At 49.8% G+C, this 19,852-nt stretch overlaps 1 protein-coding gene across 5 annotated transcripts in view; it reads right to left on the bottom strand.

Annotated features, from left to right (window-relative positions):
- PTPRE (protein tyrosine phosphatase receptor type E) overlaps positions 1-19,852 on the bottom strand; it is a 143,360-nt gene that overhangs the window by 74,147 nt on the left and 49,361 nt on the right. The window contains exon 1 of one of the 5 annotated variants that reach the window (XM_038579113.1): positions 17,652-17,670. The exons of 3 other annotated variants lie outside the window; for them this stretch is intronic. The gene's annotated coding sequence lies outside the window, so the exon portion shown is untranslated. Of the gene's footprint in view, positions 1-7,322; positions 8,334-17,651; positions 17,671-19,852 lie in introns of those variants that run through there. One more of the 5 variants, XM_038579115.1, reaches the window with a different exon arrangement.

The following is a 19,852-nucleotide window of genomic DNA, read 5'->3' as shown; positions in this document are numbered from 1 at the left end:
CTTCTAGAAGAAGCGAGACAGAGGAGGACTAGGAATGGTCCTGGTCATGACAGTGACCTTTCCAGGGTACTCGCTCTGGTGTGGACACCGCTCCCCACAGTTCACACACACACACCCTGGACCCTCCCAGCAGCTCTCAGAGACATACAAGGCTCTCCTTATGGTGGAGGACTGAGGATCAGAGAGGGTAAGAAACCTGCCCAAGGCTTTATGGCTCTCAACTGGCAGAGCCTGAGTTCAAACCCAGGCAGTCTGAATACAACCAGATTTTTGAAAACCAGGTCTCCTCCGGCACAGTGAGCTCACCAGACCTGGGAATATTCTGAAACCCTGTAAGATTTTTACTAGGACAAGCGTGGGGAGCATGAGACTCTGTCTAAACTGGAAAACATTTCCTCTCGGGACAAATAGAACACATTCTGTAAATTCCAAAAACTCATTGAAAATATTTACTTTCACTTCCGCCCCACCCCCACTCCAAATCTATGAACCGCTTCGGTGCTAAGCCATGTTAGCATTTTGTGGGGTTGGGATTCCAAATCTCCCCACTCACAACATCATTTTAATTCTGTTATACCTGGAAACGCCCTTGCATCCTAAAAACGGGTATTTCATAAATATTTGTTCAGTGAGTGAATGAAATGGCCAAAAGGTTTACAAAAAAAAAAAAAAAATCCAACGAGCAAGCCCGGGTTGAGCTTTGTTTTTACCCAACCAATGTCTCTATAAACAGCAGCTGCATCTCCTCAAATATTTATCAATGTAGAATCACAGAATTTCATGTCCTTTGAGAATTCCTTGTTCTGTTACCAGGGGAAAAAAAGCGAGGAAAGAGACCTCAAAAGAAATGAATGTCAGAATCTGCTAGAAAGTCAGGTAACAGGAAAACAGGAAACGGGCCACGAGAAACGGAGTTTATTCAATTGCGTTTAGGAACGTTCTGGTCCAAGAAACGTTGACCTCTTTTAGGACAGTCAGACAGACTGGACATCAGCTGTATCAAACCCTTTTGAGCAAAGAACAACTTTTTTATTTGAAATCCAAGGATGACAGGGAGGAGGGGAGGGCAGAGCCATCACAGAAATGCTCCTTTTGGTGAAAGATTCTTTCATGGGACTTGACACTGTCTCTGGGGCTCGGGAAGGCCCTTTGATTGTCCTGGGAGAGGCTTTCTTCATTCCTTTATCCGCCCAAATGTTGACTGATCTCCCTTCCTCTGTACCCCAGGTCTGGCAAAGTCAGGCGGTCGGAGGCAAAGGACAGCAGCCCCCCATCAAGGAGTCTTCCCATCCACAAACGGAAGTTTTCAATAAAGATGCTACCCCAGGACTAACACAGCATAACTATTGCTCTGTCTCTCCTTTGTATCTAAAAACTGTGTAAACATAATTTGGCAAGCTTGAAAGACTGTAAACATCTTAATTTCTATTTGACTCAGACAGGAGGAAAGAGACTTAGATTAAGCAGTGAGCTTCATCCAAATTACCTAAGTATCTAAGAGGCAGCTCTAAGTAGGTTCTTGTGCTCTGATTTAACCTTGCCTGTGAAAACCCACTTTCTTCTTGGTCTGTGAATTGCACCCAGGGACCCGGTGGTACAGCCCGCAGCTGAGGCCAGGCCTCGAGCGGGAAGGTGGATGGATGCGCTAGATTGCGTCTCTTAGGAAACCCAATGGTTTCATCATCACCCTTAAGACCTTCCTTCAGTGAAAGGGGAGAACCTGCCCTGGGTGTTGTACCATTGAATTGTGTCCCTTCCATCCCCCAAATTCATATCTACCTGGAATCTCAGTATGTGACCTATTTGGAAATAGGGGTCTCTGCAGATGTAATTAGTTCAGTGAAAATGAGGTCGTGACGGGTTAGGATGGGCCCTCAATCCAATGACTGGTAGCCTTGGAAGAAAGGAGAAGATGCAGACACACCCCCCAGAGAGGGTCATGTGAGGTGGAAATGGGGCAATGGAGTCAGAAGCCAAGGAACCCAAAGGTTGTTGGGAGAAATCCAAGCTGGAAGAGGCATGGAAGGGGTGCCTCGCGGGGCCTTCAAAGGTGGCATGGCCCTGCTGACACCCCAGCGTCACACCTCCAGCCTCCACAACTATGAGAGAACACATTTCTGTTGTTTTAAGCCACCACGTTTGTGTTAATGTCTTACGACAGCCCCATGAAACTAAGAAAGGTTTGCATCCAGTTTCCTATCTGCCTATGTCTCCCTTCGTTAGCTGTGGGATCCTTCCAGGTCCTTCCAGATCCTTCCAGATCCTCCTCCTTTCCTCATGTCCCACATCCATCAGTCACCATGTCCTACCACATTCTTTTCTCAGGGGAATTTCACACCCTTCCTGTGCTCTGAAGAAAAAGACCTTCTTCACCTCACCCACGGCAGTGAGGAGTCCGTGAGACACCGTGAAGCACATGCTTAGTACATCTCCCAGAACTTGGCGAGGACAAGTCCATAATGGCAGGCCCGCCCAGCACTGTCCATCCAGACTGCTGGCCTTAGGTGTCCTTCACCTGCCACCTGCTCAGGGGCACCCAGGGACCTCCAGCAGCACCCTGGGATTCTCTTACCACCTTCACAAGCTTGTCACATCATTCACTCATTTTTCCCTTCCTTCCTTCCTTCCTTCCTTCCTTCCTTCCTTCCTTCCTTCCTTCCTTCTTTCCCTCCCTTTTTTTTTTTTAAAGTTTTATTTATTTAAGTAATCTCTATACCTCACGTGGGGCCCGAACTGACAACTCCAAGATCAAGGGTTGCATGCTCCTCTGATGGAGCCAGCCAGGTGCCCCTCACTCATTTTTCCTAAAAATTCAGATATGTGTATTTAAAAAGAAATCCTTCTCATTAGTGTAAATTGGAAAAGTAGCCTTGCTAGCCATACTCGGAGATCACCTTAATCATCAACTCAGGGACTGGGAGGAAGGCAGGCAATGAAATGGAGGCCTTTCGGTCAAACCCTGCTGTTCTTTTGTTAAAAAAGGTAGATTAACAAGTTTCAAGGATGTTAAAGACACTCAAAGTGAGCCTCTCTTTGAGTTTGAGGAAGACAGGAGGAGAATAATAAGGAAAGGACTTTCTCCCTTTGTGATTCAAAGTTTTTTACTGCTCAGTTTCCACCAAAAACTATCAAGGAATATGGGGTAAGAATCTGGCATCCAGAATGCATAAAGATATCTACAGCTCAACAACAGGAAGACAAATAGTCAAAAAAATAGATGAGGGCTTTGAGGGGACATGTCTCCAAAGATAACCCATGAATGGCCAGCAAGCACAAGAAAGCTCAATACCCACTGATCATTAGGGAAATGCACAGCAAACCCCCAATCCCATACCACTTCACACCCACTAGGGTGACTCTAAGTTTTTAAAGGGTTGGCAGGGATGTGAAAGAGCTGGAACCCTCACACACGGCTGATGGGAGTGCAAAACGGCACGACCACTGTGGGCAGCTTTGGCAACTCCGCAGAGAGTCACGATGGCACCCAGTAATCCCAGCCCTGGGTAGATATCTACCTGAAAGAACTCAGAACAGGCGCTCACACAAAAACTTGCACCCGAACATCCCTAGCAGCACGATCCATGGTAGGCCAAAAGCAAAAAACAACATTCATCAGCAATGGAGTGGATAAAACAAGTGTGGTCTGTCACATGATGGGATATTATTCAGCCAGGAAAGGGAAGGAACTATGGACACATGCTAGGGCAGGTGTGCTAATCCTCAAAACATGCTGCTATGAGATAGAAATCCGACAAAAAGGTCACAGAGCCTATGATTTCATTGTATGCAATACCCACAAGAAGTAAGTCAACAGAGAAAGAAGGCAGATTCGCAGGTTGCTGGGGGCTCGGGGGTGGGGTACATGGGACGCAACTGCTGATGGGCACAGGTGGTTCCTTCTGGGGCGGGGAAGATGTGTGGGGACTAGTAGAGATGGTAGTTACACGACAGTATGGACGTAGTACGTGCTCCTGAACTGTTCTCTGTAAGACGGTCAATAGTACGTCATGTGACTCTTGTCTCCATAAAGACAGAGCACCCGAGGACCACCTTTGGGAGAAAAGCCACCCTCCCCAGTCTGGCTTCCAAGATCCTCATGGACAATAATAACATTTGTGGAAGTGAGAGCAAGCAGCACCTGTTGAGTGCTGTGGACTCAGTGCTAAGTACTGAGTGCTTGCCTTCATGACCCCCCGTTAGGCCCCCACCACGAGAATAAGACGGCGGGAGCCTCAGTGCCCTCCCTTGCCAGGTGAGGAGGCAGCACAGAAACGCTCAGGGAACGGGGGGCAGTCACACAGCTCCGCAGAGGACACGGCCTCCCGGGGCGGCTGGGCAGGACACCCTTGGGCGGGGGCGCGTGAGGCCCTTGGAACCGCTGCTGCAGGTGGGCTGTCCCAGCAGGCCCCCGGGGCCCCCGCCAGGCTTCCAAGGCTCCCAACGCCCGCCCCCCTTCTGTATTAATCATTCCTCTTGATTAAATTCTCGTCCTCCGTTCCGCGGGTCCCATTGTGCGAAACCACATGGTGAGTCCGCCCCGCAAATGACACTCATTATTAGAAGCTACACGGCAACATTTATACTAATTAAGTTGGGTCTCATTTCTTTAGCTCTAATTTTAAAACTGGCACAACTCCAGCGCCTCGTGTCCATTCACAAACTGCCGCAAACGGATGGAGTAAAATGGCCTTTTAATTTTTCAGCGCTTCGAGATTATTTTACACTTAAAAACCGCTTACTGGCCTTAGGATGCCACTTCCTTTTCTTTTTCTCTTCTTTTGCACTATAATCAGGGTGAATGTAACACGGTATGGCTTCGAACTACGAACCTTACGGCACGCTGCAGAACCGACCGGGCTCGTATTCTTTAATGCGCTAGAAGATATTTTTGCAAGTTTGTCTTCCCAGAGTGTGGCTGGTTTTTAAAAATTTGTCTCCCCAAGAAATACAAATCACGGCTCCCTGGGGTAATCGGGAGGAATGTGAAGGCAGAAATGACAAGCGCACGAGCCCCTGGGTGGCTCAGAGGTTGAGCATCTGCCTTTGGCTCAGGGTGTGATCCCGGGGTCGCAGGATCGAGTCCTGCATTGGGCTCCCCACAGAGAGCCTGCTTCTCCCTCTGCCTGTGTCTTTGTCTCTCTCTGTCTCTCTCTCTCTCTCTCTGTGTGTCTCTCATGAATAAATAAGCAAAATCTCTAAAGAAAAAAAAAGAGAGAAAGAAAGAAATGACAAGTACGGTAATAACAGCGAAGCTGCCTGGGGTCTGCTCCCAGGCAGGTGGCAGGTCGAGTGCATCAGAGGAGCAGCCTCATCTTGGCCCCTTGGTCACGACCTTAACTGAGGTCTCAGTGAGGAAGCGACAAGGCAGGATTTGAACGCACTGTCTGGTGAAGCCCACGCTGCTTTTCAATACCCCAAGCTACGTAGGTACACATGCGCAGTGAACACACAGTGGACAGAGCATGTCATATGTAAGACATATGACCCCCAAATCTTGCAAAAGCGAGATGATGTTGCCTGTCCTTTAGTTCATTTTCAAGTACACAGAAACGGCTGCGTGAACACCTGCTATGTGCCACGCAGGGTGCCAGGTGCTGAGAAGATGACAAGCAAAGCGGGCATCACCCCCCCCCCAATTCCTGGGCTTTGGCACCACCGACTTCTCCTGGTGGCCCCATCGCTGCCTCCTCCCGCCCTCAGGCTCGTATCACTGGGGCCCCGGAGTCAGACGGCGATGTCCGCTCCCAGCCTACTCCTGAAGAGCATTCTCTTTCCTATGCTTTCCTCTGCGGAGCTCTCCTGCAGGTGGCCACCTGCATACAGGCTTCCTGAAACCGCCGTCACTGCCCAGCACACACCTGGGATAAAACACTGTACACAGAAAGCTCGGGCTTCACTCACTATGGGCCTTTCCCCAGCTCACCAGCAACCAGGCTGCCCAAGGTGAAAGAAAGCAAATGGAAAACCGAGTGCTCCTTAAGAGCATCCCCATCCACGCTTTGCAGTGTCCCCTTTCTCTGCATGCTGTTCCCTGCACAGCACGCACGCCTACGTGCACAGGCACACAATCAGATTCCTCTTTAGCGAAGAACGTTGGGGTGGCTCATGGTTGACCGGAAGGTAATGGAAGCCCCTTCCCACCATAATCAAAGCACAAGTAGGTTCCCCTCCACCCCAGACTTTCTAACATAAGATAGTGTAAGGTTCTCCCTAATGCAAACAAAATAAAGCAAACGTTATATTTACAGCGAACTGTGGATCCCACTTGTTAGGCTCCATGTGGAGGCCCAAATGCACAGGGACCCCCATCCGCCTGGGCTCTGAGTGACTCTGGCGGAGCAGCAACCCGTCCCTGGGCACGGTCACCACCTGGCGCGTGATGGACCCCACCCTGCTGAGCGCTCGGGGCCAGGGACCCCAGTCAGGGCCAGCGGATTTCTTAGGGTGACGTGGGGATGACCGGCATCCTTTGAGTGGAGGACAGAGCTTGTGGGGCAGCGAGGAGAGGCCGGCGTTCTGGGATAAGCTGGTTGAAATAAAACACTGCACAGGATGCAACCTATTATTTCCCCCCCAGCAGGAAAGCTGCTCTCCCCATACGTATCAAAAATAATTCACAGGCGAGTCGGACCTGGGTTTATCCAGGCAGCAGATCTGCAATTGAAAAGTAATTTGTGTGTTTATCAAAGAAGGTCTCTGGGAGAACGTGGGCTCTTCACGGTGGTGCCGCCTCCGACCACAGGCTGTATGCTTAAAAATAGAGAGAGGGAGCGAAAAGAAACGCGGGCAGAGAAAATCTCTTCCTCCAATTTCACGCTGCAATGTTTCAAACAATTGCTTAGTCAGCTTTCGTGCCAAATATTTCCTAAAGTGCCTTTATGATGTTCACATTGGTGGGAAGGCGCGTGTCCAAGACGTCGAGCACGTTCTCGCGGCTCCCAGCACATTTAGCTACGATGTTTTAGGTGGGAGAGCGAAGCACTTACACGTTAAATAGCAATTTATGAAGTAGGGAAGCAGAAGACTGGCATGAATCACTCCCAAAAAACTGCACAACCACCACCTACGTGGATGCTACATCGTACAAACTGGTGGGGGAAACTCACGCACAGACTCGGCAAAAATAAAAAAAAAATGTAAAAAAATTTAAAAAAAAAACAGAATTGCCACGACACGCCTAGCTTATCAGGGAGTCGCAACATGAGCTATTAAACTTTAAAAGCTGCTGGGGAACCCGTTCTCCTCGCAACCTAAGTGAGAGACAGAAGGAACGTTCCGGAAATCCCCTCGCGCGCCTGTATTCTGCATCCGCGGATACTTACAGAGAGCACCGCTTTCTGAGCAGCCCCCAGATGATCACCTGGTGCGAACCCACGTCCGCAGCGCCGGGGGCTCCCTGGCCGACTCCAAGCGGGCCACGGACGCGAGAGGCAATACATTATTTACGTGGGCATTCCCTTTGTGATTCTCCTTCCGAGGCTGGCGGCTGGCGGCACTGTCATCAGAAACCAGAGCCAAAAATCCAGCCGGGAAAAGGGGACAGGAGAGATCGCTCGGCTCTCGTTGAAATACACGATGAAAAATTAATTCCTAATCGTCGTGGCGTGGTGACTTTTCTTTTCTGCCCCCACCTTAAAATAAATCACTAAGAAAGGCGGCATAGGATCCAGTCTGGCTGCCGGGAGCGGAGCAAGCCGGGGGTGGCAGCTGCGGCAGGTGACAGTCCCCGGCCGGCTGGGGAAGCAGGGGTCAGCGGCGGTGTCCTGGGCGTGGGGGGCAGAGGGCAGGGGGGACGAGTGGACGGGGCACAGCCCGGATCCCGAGCTCCGGTGCCGCGCGTCTGGTTTTCTGGCAAAACCCACTGCTGATGTTACACGTTCAAAAGGGTTCTTTCAAGGCAAAAAAAAAAAAACGAAATCGAAATACATCTACGGTGACAACGTGGGAAGAGAGGCCCGTTGGCACATCCATCATGAGTGCCTGGCCCCGAACAGGGCTGAGAGGAACATTTCCCTCATCCTAGAGCTTTCCACTCAGCCCGAAGAGCAATTCTATTTCCGGCACGGTGCTGCTTTGCAGAGTCAACTTCTCGTATCCAAAATATCTCCGTTTTCTTCCGCAGCACTTCCTAAAATAAAAAAGGGAAACGTACCCACATGATGACTCTCTCCCCTGTTACCCGAAAAACCGAAACTCCTGCTGCCGGCCTGTTGTTACCAAGTCGTCCTTCCCCTGCGACAAAGTGGAAGCTTCTTTATTTCCCATTCTGGGGGTTGAACCGAATTCCCCCGGGAAGGCAGTGGCTTCATCAAGCAGGTGCCCCTCCCCGGGAGGCCGTGGCTGACCTGCCGGGGTCACATGCACACAGGGCAGCTCTAACGCCGTGTCCAGCTCTGCGGAGCAACCCTCACACACGTGCACCAGAGCGCCACACCGTGTGGGACAATGGTTTGCTCTAATGTCTTACTTTTTTGGTTTTCTGTTTTTATTTTTTTTATTATTATTTTTTTTAATACTATGACAAGTCCTCTGGCCAGCCCCAGGCACTGACTTTCATTCGGCCCTGACAATGTGATTTCAAGGACTGTTTACGGAGTACTTGCGTGTGCAAGGACTGTGCTAGAAACTCCAGCGAATCCGCCCCCCACCCCCATCCTTTCTGCCTCCAATACAGAAAAAAAAAAAAAAAAAAGAAAAGAAAAAAGAAAAAAATCAGCCACGGTCCTGGAGATGGGCTCTGTGCGGCAGGGACAGTGGCCAGACTGCGCAGTTACTGGACCCGGGGTGGGCGTGCAGTCCCCAGCTTCTCGGATCTCGGCCTTGCCCTCCTCGGGGACCTCGATGATCGCGTTAGTTGCCTGCAAATCCATTTATTTCCTGAAAACACCGCTTCTCATTCATTTTCTGTTGATAAGGAATTTCTGAAACAATCACTGAAAACCATCTCTCCTGCAGACAGCCAACGCCACTCGCGTGCAGCACGATTGAGATCTCCCCGTTCCCGAAGGGGGCCATTATTTCTACCGGTTGCCATGGTGATGCTGCGGCATTGCTGCTGTGTGCTCAACTGCTTCCCACGGCGGTCACACCACACAGTTAAATCAAACCATTTGTTTCACGTGGCACAGGTTTTTTTTTTTTTTTTTTTTTTTGGAAAACAAACACCTGGCTATGTAAAACTTAGTTAACAGAACTCCGCGCTTCATGCCGCGGCGGTGATGCATGGGGACAGCTGAGAGTGCCCTTGCACACAACCCAGCACCGGCGCGAGCCCCGACATTAAAAACACGCAGACGAAACATCTCACACGATACCTTAGCGTACTCCCGTTTATTAATCCCAGGGAGAAACTTCTTACTATTTCCGACGACCTGAGGAAAGCTTCTCCGAGAGCAAAAGTGACGTAACTAGAAATCAGCAAAAACAAATGGTTCCCGGTTGGGAGCTCACGTTTATGGAACCTCTGCCACACTTGTTTTCCAGGCAACGGCTGAGTTCTGCTACGTGTGCATCTCCGATCTTGCTCTTACTTGTAACTAGTGCACACGCACATACACACGTGACACCTCAGTTAATCCCTGAGGTCTCTAACCTGTGGGGTCTGCCTTAAACACAACGAGGGGTGTGCTAGTCCTGGGCTGCGCTCCACTTGAACTCAAGGATGCTGGTGCCCTGAGGCTGTGACCCTGGAGTCCAGGCTGTGAGAAGATGTCTAGGCCTTGACAGCCCCGCAGCAGAGCGGGGACGCGAGGACTGGCCTTGGAGCTGGCAGGTGGAAGCGCCCCTGTGGAGCACGTGGACCTCACTGCTTCACCTTCTGCAGACACCGGGTTTGTCTGGACACTCGGGCCGGCAGCTGGTGTCCTCAGCTCCTACTGCAAATGGTCCTAAGAGCTGGCTTGGACTTCTGACAAAACGGTGTTCATCAAAAAGGGAGAAGTAACCTGGAGTGGACTTCAGAGGTCGCTATTTGGAAAAGGTGCTAATTAAGTAAAGCCAGACTTCAAGGAAAATGTCAAATCTAAATTCGGCTCCAAGTCATGAAGTTATTAACCTGGGTTTGAGTCGGGTTATTTGTGCGTTCGGGTCTTTTGTTTCCACGACTCCCTCTCCGACTATCACCACCAATGCCCTTTATTTGTTTTTGCTTTGTTTTTGCCTTCTTTGCTCCTTTCTCTCTCTCTCTCTCTCTCTCTCTCTCTCTTTTTTTTCCTTTCTCTTTTTGCCAACGACTCTATAAAGATTGGCCAGGCTTGAAGCTGAGAAGGTTTGTTGTTTTAGGAACAGAAAGAAAACCCTCCCCACATAGGAAAGAATGTCATGGGGGCTTTGAGCCGAGGCTAAAAACAATGAGTAGACACACACACTTCTTGCGACACCCACTCCACAAAGAAATGGGGTTGTGGCATTTGCAGCCACTCCCAACAGCCAGGACCCGCCCGCCCAGCGTGTTTGCGAGCGCACAGCCTGAGGGTGTGTGATGTGAGCCCTGCGGCCCTCTGCGTCCTCCTTCCCTGGGAAGAAGAGATTTCAGGAGCTGAGCTGCTCACAGGGCACCAAGGCAGACAGTGGGAGCTGGGGCTCCTGGACGGATGGGAAATGCATAGACGTGGGCTCCATACTGAGGGGCCACACTTATAACAGGGCTGGCCTCAGCGGGAAACCTTCTGAAGGAGATTCCACTTGATTTTTTTTTATTTTATTCATTTATGAGAGAGAGAGAGAGAAAGCACAATCATGAGCAGAGGAAGAGGGAGAAGCAGACTCCCCGATGAGCTGGGAGCAGGACGCAGGACTTGATCCCAGGACCCCGGGATCCTGACCTGAGCCGAAGACAGACACTCGACCGACTGGGCCACCCAGGTGTCCCATGAAGATTCTTAAGCTGGAGATCGTACAGTTAGAATCCTGAGCAATTTGATACGCTTTACTCCTAAGTCAGTAGGGTGCAGGAAGGATGGGGTACCACTGAGCCCCTGCGTCATGCTGCGTGCACCGGTGTGCAGCCCTGCAGCCTGCAGCCCCACCCGGACCCCCTCATCCGTGCTTATCTGTGGCAGAAGCAATCATCTGACCAGGGCAGGTTTCCCCTTTATACACTATCAATATTAAGTGGGCTTTGGCCCATTTACCTGCCTTTGGTGAAACACAGGTAAAAATTACACGTTGCTGAGCAACGGAGGCTTCGGACACGGCATGTCCTTCTTAGGCTCTCTCGTTCCAAATAATTAGACATCATTCACGGCTCCACGTCCACACTGGGAATAACACATGAGACTTTACATCATCTTGAAATGAAAAGTGAATTGCACCGGTTCCCGGCAACAAGATGTCCACGACATGAATTCTCCCAGAGAAACTAGACTCTTGAATGCCAGGGCTGTCATCGGAGGCAAGGAGCAAGTGGAGTCGATGGCTCGCTGAAACCTCAAAGAAAAGCTCCCTACTTCACACGCACACACATTTTAGAAATAGAGGTCAAATCCATTTAGTTCAAGGTGGCCTGGGATTTTTTTTTTTCCCCAGCGTGTGCACATGTGGAGATTGAGTACAAACACGGGCAGAAATGCTCAACGAGGCACAGAGGAACGATTAGGCTCCTGACCTGACAGCTTTCCCCAGCGCTCAGCAAACCCGAGACAACTCCAAGCAATGCTTATCTCAGCCACCCGGTTATGCCAACCAGGAGGACTGGCCAAATACTGCGGCATCACGGGAAAACAAGGCGTTCACGGGGGTGTTTATCACCATCTATCGCACAAAGCTGTTTATGAAACCACAGAAGGCCTTGGGGGCTGTCCGGTGCAAACCCGGCTGCAGGCTCCAGGCCGTCAGCTGAGCACCTGCTGGGGAAGTCTGTGGTGCTCTTCTGAAGCCACTGACCCTGAGAATCTGGGGGCTGCAGGTACCCCTCTAAGTCCTCCAAATGGAGGCCCAAAAAGGCGCATGACCGTTCTGCTGCTGGGCAGCCCGCGGAGGGTGAGCTGGTGGGGCAGAGGGAGAAGCAGGCTCCCTGCGGGGACCCCGATGCGGGACTCGATCCCGGGTCTCCGGGATCACACCCTGAGCCAAAGGCAGATGCTCCACCGCTGAGCCGCGCCTCCCCCGCCCCAGCACCCTGCAAGCTGGTGTTTGAACTCGGTCCCCCGGCTGCCACACCCGCCTTCTGGCAAGCCCCGACTCTGCACTCCGCACTCGGGGGTGTTAGTTGACCTCATTTATTTATTTATATCCACCGTGCTCCAAGCACCATGTAGACCGATGTAAGGAATACTAACTGCATAATCATTCATTCGCCCTCACTGGCTGCGTACACCGCAACGGGGGACGGAGCGGATAAGTTCATGCCAAGGGGCAGTGCGGGCTGGGATGACCATGTAGAGACAGTGAGGTAGGAAGAGGGACGGGGCTCAGGGAGCGAGGGCCGTCCCCGGGCGGGCAGGGCTCACCTTCCCAGAAACTAATGATGCAACAGGGAGAATTAAAGCGCTCGTTGGGAACAGAAGCCCCTTATTACAAAATCCTCGGGTGAACATTCCCAGGCTCTGACCATCATTTCTTACAGCGGGGCCGCTCCAGGGAAGTGCGACCAGAGCCACCCCCCAGGAATCCACGTTCAGAAGGGCCTGGCACCTGGGGGCTACGCCCAGTAGCCGCTGCCTTCGTCTGTAGGAATTTTATCTCTGAATCTGTGTTTGGTGAGCACAGTCGGATGGGCCAGTGGCAGGGCATCCGGGGGTCCGGAGCCTCATTCCCACCTGGCCCACCTTCCGCCACCTGCCCAGGGCGGGTTCCTGACGATCTGCTCCCCAGCCCAGCCCCCAGTGTGGGCACTTGCCACCAAGTGGCGGGGCCCAGTCTTGGGCACCTGTGAGGCTCGGTACTGCCCGCAGTATCCCCCGAGCCCCGGGGAGCACAGCATTAAATAGAAATTTAAAACAAAATAAAACAACAAAAAACCCACCATGACAGATCCAAAGAAAGATCACAGGAGAAAGGAAAATGTTTTTTATCCTTTTGAACAAGCCACCCAGCCTTGTTTGCACTCAGTGCCGCCCCAGGCTCTGTGTAGGGTGTGAAGGTGCTTTCTTTCTGCAGGATGCTTGCCCCCCGACTCCCTATAACCCCCCACTGGCTCATCCCCTCCTTCACCAGCCTTTCGAGGAGTTGGGGGGGTCTGCTGGGTGCTGGGCAACCCTGGGGCATCGAGCGGCGTTAGGACGCTGGCTGCCCGCCCCCCAAGCTGCTGTGCCCCATGGGTCACCAGCAGGCACGCGGCCAGACCCACTGCTCGCTGTCCTTTTGCAAGGATCCAGCCAGGCACTACCTGCAGTGACGTCTTACATCGTCCGTAAGTCACGGGGAGGAGAACACGCGGTCAGGATAACAGGCGTCTCCTACTGTGGACTGCGGCCTTCATCGGGCCGTCCTCTTCATTGGACTTTTCATCTCCCAAGATGAGGATTTAATTCTCATTTAACCACATGCTCCAAGAAAACCATTTCCTGTGGATTTAAGAAACTTCTCACCGGGGACGCCCGGGTGGCTCAGTGGTTGAGCGTCTGCCTTCAGCCCAGGGCGTGACCCTGGGGTCCTGGGATCGAGTCCCACGTCAGGGTCCCTGCATGGAGCCTGCTTCTCCCTCTGCCTGTGTCTCTGCCTCTCTGTGTGTGTTTCTCATGAATAAATACATAAAATCTTTAAAAAAAAAAAAAAAAACCCTTCCTACCAGGATTGCTGAGACCCCAGTGACACGAGCTCCGTGTCTTTCACGGAATCTGGATTAGAAACGTCAAGGAGCAACCTCCTCAAGCATCCGCCGACCCTCGGCCGGGCTCACTGCGCTCTGTGACCAGGGCCAATGCCAGACTGTTTCATATTTCCCAGGAACACTATGACTTACACAACAGCCAAATTTCTATAAAATGCATGACAGCCCAGCTGAAATAAAAGTTAATTTTTAAATTTATTTGTTTGTTTGTTTTTTACCTTTCAAATGAATTTCAGGAAGGGGTCAACACATTCTAGTGAAAAATGAAGACTCCTACATGCACCAGCATGACAAACGTCCAGACTTTCAGGAGGCTTTTAGGACCCAAATGTGCTACTTGGGTTTCTGAGTAGGCATCTGGACTTGTGGCACAATGCCTGGCTATCTGACACGGTATCTGAATTTCTAGAGAAGGTACTTGGAGAACCGGCTCGGTACTTGGATTCTCCATGTAATATTTATATTTCTGATGCAGTATGAAGAATTCTGACATGGTCCTCGAATATCGGAGAGGTACCTGGAGTGCTGACTTAGTACCCAAACCCCATGCCGGGGCCCTTGGAGCTGAGTGTAGCGGCTCAGGAGCGTCTGCGAAGGTTACGGACCAGGAGGGGTACATGAGCCCAGCCGGGTGGACAGAGGCCACTTGGCACAAACAGGCGGACTCAGGAAGCTTGAGTGAGTGGAAACTGATGATGTCACTAGGCTCTCTGGGAGGGAGAATGACCACGTGGCTTTCCAAATGCAATGGATTTGTAGCAACATGGGGGAAAATTTTTAAAACAGCTACACAGAGTTTAAAGCCATTTTCATAGAAAGGAGGGTTTGGGATGTTTAATGAGGCCTGATGTCCTCCAACTGGGGGCACTCTGGTCACGAGATACCCTCATCACTATTTCGTAAAAGCCCAGGGGGAGGCTAAATGCCTTCTCTTGGTCATATCACCATGTCTCCCTGTGATGTCTCCACAAGTGTGCGGAGCACCACATTACCCAGATCCCAGCAAAAATATTTTTTTAAAAAGGAAACAGGTCTTAATTCTCAGCAGGAGGAAAACACACAGCCATGGGCTGTGAATCACTCATTAAAAATTAAATAAATCCACCCACAACAGGAAACAGCACAACAGAATGTCGGTGTTGACTTCAGGTTGGAAGGAATCCAGAAACAGGACTTGGAAACAGTGTCGGCTCTGAGTGCGATCTCGCTTGCACTGGGTGCCTCCAGGACCCCAACCTCATCCCCGAGACCGGCACCGCCCAGCCTGTCTTTTCCCAATGACTCCATGACTCGCAGGAGGAGAGGGAAGCAGCGTGGCACTGGGGGTTTCCATGGTTTCCGACAAGATCGAGCCATCCTCCGTCCCAGTGACTCGCTTCTCCAGGTAACATAGAGCATCACCCAGCCCCCAGAACCACGTGCCAGGATGCAGCTCAGGACAGTGTGGGGAAGTACCTCGCGTTACTACCTCATGCTTGGGCTGAAGTCTTTATTTTTTTGGGGGGGGGGGGCTGAAGTTTTTAAATCAAAGCCCAAGGATTCCAGTTTTCTCTTTGCACATGTAAGCAACACTATGGAAAGAATATTGCTTTTCAAAAACACCTCCCTATTAATAAAACCCTCCTTTCTAGGTCCCTGCCTCTTTCGGAGGCAGCGGGAGCAAACACAAATAAGAGCAGCGGGAAGAGAAGGCAGCAAAGGACAGCTGCTTTCTTTTCCAAGCGAAGATTATAAAACATTTACATCATGAGGTATAGACCTCATCCCGGCAGGGAAGGTGATGGATGCATCGGGCCCAGGCTTGGCAGGTTCACAGCAGTGGCTACTTTAGAGGGATTTCTGTATTAACTCCAAGCCCAGACGGGCATCACCCGAGAACATCAACTTTGTCTGCAAGGGGCCTTTAAACACATTCTCACCCAGATCTTTATTTTTTAGACAAAGAACGTATGTATGACTCAGGGCACAAAGGGATGTGCCTAAGTCATTCAGCTTTCTGGAACTAAACTCTTGTGCGTCCAATCCTTTCCTAGGCTCCTGTGCAAAACACACAATTACAGTTGCTACAGCAAGGACTCAAGCACGGGCCCTACAGGCGATATTTCCTGAAGTCAGAACCAGGACCTACCACTCCATTTGTCAAGACCTTGCACAATTAAGAGCCCGCAGGGGACACCTGGTAAACGCTGGTGGAGGGAACCAACCAACCCCGCGCTGTGCCGAAAGGAAGCCTGGCAAGCGTGTGAAGAGAGATTAGAAAACTGGATTTGGTCAGCAGATAACGTGCGGAAACGTTTGGAACTCTGGCCAAGATCAACTCAACTGATCATAACCTGGTTCCAAAATATAATTACCTACCAGCAACCTGTTTGCAGAACCTGCAGGATATGTTCTTATTTATTACTATCTTCTACTACCTTGCATAACTGCAAAATTATATTTTTCGCAATGGAAAACATTATTTTCTTCGGGGCAGGTCCCCTTCCTCATTGTGGGTGGTGCTAACGAGAGCCGCCTGGCTTCTCGGTGGGAGAGGAACCTGTGCACAGCGCAGGGGCTGCGGGACAATGACGAGTCCCGTCCCACTGTCCTCCCAACTCACTTTGCCCAGCCTGCCCGGGTCCCTGTCTTCTCATCTTCAAGGTGGAGGTGAGGATGCACGCCCAGGCTGCCTCCGGGAATCTCTGAGGCCTGAGTGAGCACGCTTCGTAAACTGTAAAATGCTCTACCTGCCTGCGTGCACAGTTTTATAAATGCAATTTATGTTTTCGGCATAAGGCATATGAGCTATCTGGCAAAACAGGAAATAGATCAAGTCCTGTTTTTGTGAATAATAATTTCCACCAACATGACGTCGTGAAAAAATTCATCTCTCAGCAGCAGCATGGTAACCTGGTGGTTTTAAATGTATTTTTATAAAAAAAATTAAAATAAAAATAAATGTATTTTTATATACAGCACTGGAACACAAAATCTCTATCATTTCTGATAGCAAACCAATCTTGGTAGAGGTATTTGAAATCATTTAAACACCATCAACCTATTTTTTTTAGACTTATTAGAATCCAATCAGCACCCCCTCACAAAATAAGACAAATCCAATTTTTTTTTTGCTTATGCTCATTTTCATTCAAAACAAGAAGAAAAGCTACACAGAGACATATCTTTGTTCAGCAATTCCACAGAGATCTTTTCTTTTCCAACATTTTAAGTATCTTATACCAAACTCTGTATTATAATAAGCTGCTTTAAAAAGTCACCTTGCATGGGCAATTTTGAACAGAATGGATTCATCCTCCTGTTGCTCAGTGTCCTGAGTCACATGAGGACATCACCCGGTTGATAGACTGCAGGTGGGGCGAGGGCCCGCATCGAATGGGGACTGGTTCACGTTCCTTCCACTGGGCAGCACCTGCTTCCCAGGTTCTCCCCAAGTCACTTCTAACTAAAATGCCACTTTCGCAAATCTAGCTAATACAGAAAGTTAAGAGGGTGGATTCGATTATAAAAAGAGGAAATGTCCGACTTAAAATGGGTGGGATTTTGATGTGTCATCCAGTCGACAATAATTGGGGATTGTTTTCCTAAAAGGTGGACCTCACCTTGGATTGCTGGCAGCCAGACCACCCTCCCGCCCTGTCCACTATCCCCATACACCACTTGGCCAGGCTGCAGTGGATTAAAACAGTTTCCTGAAGCATAAATCCCAGATTTCCTGCACAGGGCTGGACCAAGTTACCTGCGGTGCTTGCCAGATTTTCACTTAATGACTGCTTCCTTGAACCGAAGTTTTAAAATACCTTGGGAATTATATTACAAACAGCCGCGACCTAAAATCCAAAGCGATGAGAAAAGATTCCCCCTTGCAGCTTCCCTTTACCTCTTGTCCTCCTGGAATGACCCCGGGAAGCCATCGTGGCCTGCGAGAATCCATGTTTTCCTATGAGCTGGAAAAGGATTTCTCGAAGAATCCCAGCCCTGCACTGAGTCCGCAGGAGCCCAGGGCTGAGCCAGGAGTTTATATAGAAAAGCTGTGTTCCTATTTCCTCCAAGTGGAAACTGTGACAGCTTAATATCCATGGCTTTGCTCTATGACAAACGATTACCTAGTAGACTCTTTTAGGAGGTACTTCTTGGAAGAACGTTGAAACTTTCCTGGGGGGGAAAATGGAAGTGGAAATAAATGAGGGATTAATCCGTTTGTCACCAGCAGGTCCAAAGGCGTCCTTCCAACTTACTGTCAGCTTCCAGTTTCAGTTTACAGGAGAATAGCTCCTTTGCTGCTGGGAGAAACACGGTTTGCTCAATGGGAAACCCAGAGGATCCACCGATGCAAATAAAAACCCAAGAACAGGGCAAAAACAGGAAACAGGAATCAAATATCTGAAAAAGGTTTCAAGCCTTCCACGCTCTGCACATCATCCGCAAAGCTTCTTGTTTTCTTTCCGCAGATGCAGAAGCCAGCATGGGAAGGTCTGTTCCACCTGCAGAAACGCAGGCCCAGCTGAGGCGGGCAGAAAGCACATGCTAACTGGTGTGCTCTGCCCGCAAACATTTAGAGACATTCGGATTCTTCTTGTCTTTTCCCGCCGTGGTGGCCATTCGACTCCACACCAAGGAAAAGAAACACGACTTAGAAGAGAAAAAAATCACACATATGGAAACGGATAGGGGAGGCATGATGGATCATTAAAGGGGAGACAGCTAGTGAAGGAATATTCCAAGTTAATTTTAAAATTAAATTCACTGTTAATACCAGCACGTTAATTTCGTTGCCTTTTATTCCTTTGGTATTTCCACGAGCCAAAGTGAAATAGTCAAGTTACGGTATCATTTAATTTTACTTACTGGTGGATACCCTTTGGTATAGCAATATAAGACCTCATAGAGCCCGGAAACAATATTTAAGCCTTAATTACATGTCTTGCATAAATTCTTAACGCCGACATTCCACTGCATTATTTAAATACTGTGCAACCGAGACCCACAGAGTTGCAAGCATTCTCTGGTTGAGGGAATGTTGGTCATGTTTGATGGTTGATGTGAATTATAGTGTCACTTTCCAAGTGTATTTTTACATGTTACAAAAAGGAGAAATAAAAGAAAACCATGGGAATGGTGGTCATGCTAAAAAGGCCCCCCTTAATCCAGTTAAACAGGAGAAAGTTGACTCTCTCTTTTTTAAGGTCAAATATTTATAGAGAGTGCCCCCCCCTTTTTTTTTAAAGATTTTACTTATTTGAGGGCAAGAGAGAGTGTGTGTGAAAGAGAGAGAAAGAGAAAGCATGGTGGCGGGAAGTGTACAAGGGGAGAGAGAGGGAGAGAGAATCCCGAGCCAACTCCGGGCTGAGTGCAGAGCCCATGAGATCACAACCTGAGTCAAGAGTCAGATGCCCAACTCACTGAGCCACCCAGGTGCCCCTAAGTGCCCTTTTTTTAAATGAAAAATCAGAGACTATTGCTAGAAAAGAGAACTCCTTTGGATCTCCATGACAGTAATGGCACATACATCATTACCCAGCTAAAAGACTTCCTTAAACAGAAACAACTGCCATAATTTTGTGCGGATGTTAATTTCAAGAATTTTATTTTATTTTATTTTATTTATTTTATTTTTTTAAAGATTATATTTATTTATTCGTGAGAGACACAGAGAGAGAGAGAGAGGCAGAGACATAGGCAGAGGGAGAAGCAGGCTCCCTGCAGGGAGCCCAATGTGGGACTCGATCCCAGGAAGGGATCACGACCTGGGCCGAAGGTGAATGCTCAACCGCTGAGCCCCCTGAGTGTCCCTCAAGAATTTTATTAACAGCCAAGTCGGGGTGAGCTCACTTACACAACACAGTGGCCCTAGGAAGGGACGGCCTGCTGATAGCAGGGCGGGCTCCCCAGAACACAGTGGGTTCCTGTGTTCGCCCAGAAGGCATCTACAGGGCTCCTGCCCTGCAGCCGCCCACTGCCTGTAGAGGCAGCTTGGAATAGCCACCAACCTTAGGGGGCTTACTCTCTCCTGCCCTGCCCAAAGTGAGCTATTTATTTAGTTCTAACTGACTCCAAAGCAAGTTTCTAACCACCCCCCAC

The sequence above is a fragment of the Canis lupus genome, chromosome 28, assembly GCF_011100685.1.
Source record: "Canis lupus familiaris isolate Mischka breed German Shepherd chromosome 28, alternate assembly UU_Cfam_GSD_1.0, whole genome shotgun sequence".
NCBI lineage: Eukaryota > Metazoa > Chordata > Mammalia > Carnivora > Canidae > Canis > Canis lupus.
This window is presented reverse-complemented; position numbering and strand designations above follow the sequence as displayed.